This window comes from Arachis ipaensis, chromosome B06 (genome assembly GCF_000816755.2).
Source record: "Arachis ipaensis cultivar K30076 chromosome B06, Araip1.1, whole genome shotgun sequence".
Taxonomy (NCBI): Eukaryota; Viridiplantae; Streptophyta; class Magnoliopsida; order Fabales; family Fabaceae; genus Arachis; species Arachis ipaensis.
Window position 1 is genome coordinate 133,339,426 of NC_029790.2, and position 1,140 is coordinate 133,340,565.

The 1,140-nt window shown below is 29.8% G+C and overlaps 1 protein-coding gene across 1 annotated transcript in view; it reads left to right on the plus strand.

The window, feature by feature from the left end:
• The window catches only part of LOC107605509 (RNA-binding protein 24-A), a gene marked incomplete in the record, with an annotated part of 5,391 nt that continues 5,028 nt past the window's right edge, over nt 778–1,140 (plus strand). The window contains 1 exon segment of the mRNA XM_016307404.2: nt 778–1,139.

The following is a 1,140-nucleotide window of genomic DNA, read 5'->3' on the forward strand; positions in this document are numbered from 1 at the left end:
TTTTATATATTTTAAAATTTAGAGACTAAAATATCTAATTTTACAAATCTCAAAAATTAATTTGGATCATTATTCTAAAAATAGGAGATTTTATGGTGCAGATAAAACTTTTATTGAATTTACTAAAAGGAAATGTTAAAATAAGATGAGACCTGTCCTTTTAATCTCTGTGAGAACTGAGAAGGATCTCAAATAGGTTTTTTCTCACTTTTTATTTTTATTATTGAGATTTTTATGGTATTTTTAAATAATGTGGAGAGTTAGTGTGTTTTTTTTGTGTGAATAGTCAAAATTTGAGGATTAAATTTGTAGATTTTAAATTTTTTTTATGTCACAAATCTAAGAGTTAGATTTGTGATTTTTAATTTTTTAAAAAAATACAAATTTGAGAGTCAGATTTGCATGTTAGTATTGTTAAACTTAAAAATCGAACTCTTCAATTTGTTTAAAAGCGAAAAAAAATTTATCTTACCACAAATTGAAAATGTATTATAGAAATATAATTCTTCAATTTGTCAAATGTGACATCCGATTTGTTATTTAAATTAAAATAAAAAATGTTAAATCCATATAAAAAACATACCAATACACCATAATACTGAATTACACATTATTTTTTTTTTCATTTCTTAAAAAATTAGCCGTTTTTTCTTTGGTGTGGTGCTTGGAGATCTATAGATTAATATAAAATTAGGAGAAAATATGTGGGTCATATTGTAATTATTGAATATTAAAAAGAAGCCCTTCTGGCAAATGTAAATCAAACTAACTAATTGGGAGTGCTACTTTTTTATTTTTATTTTTTTGGGTTTTTGGTGTACAGAGAAAGAAGAAGGGGAAAGAGAAAAACACAAGACCCTAACGCAGGCCTTGCCGCAACTGCCGCAATACCGTACTTGGCGGAAACAACCACTCCACAACTTCACTTCATTCAGTTCAGCACCACCACGGGCACCCGTCTAAGCTATTCTCTTTTCTAGAAACTTCCTGAAACCTCACCTCTCAGTTTCTCCGCTGTTTCAAATCGAAAACACGCCGCAGCACCTCCTTCTCCGTATGAATCTCCGGCAATCGGAGGAAAGCATAAACTGAATCTGTCTCATGAACCATTAAGAGTGCTACGTTAATTGCACATTAAGG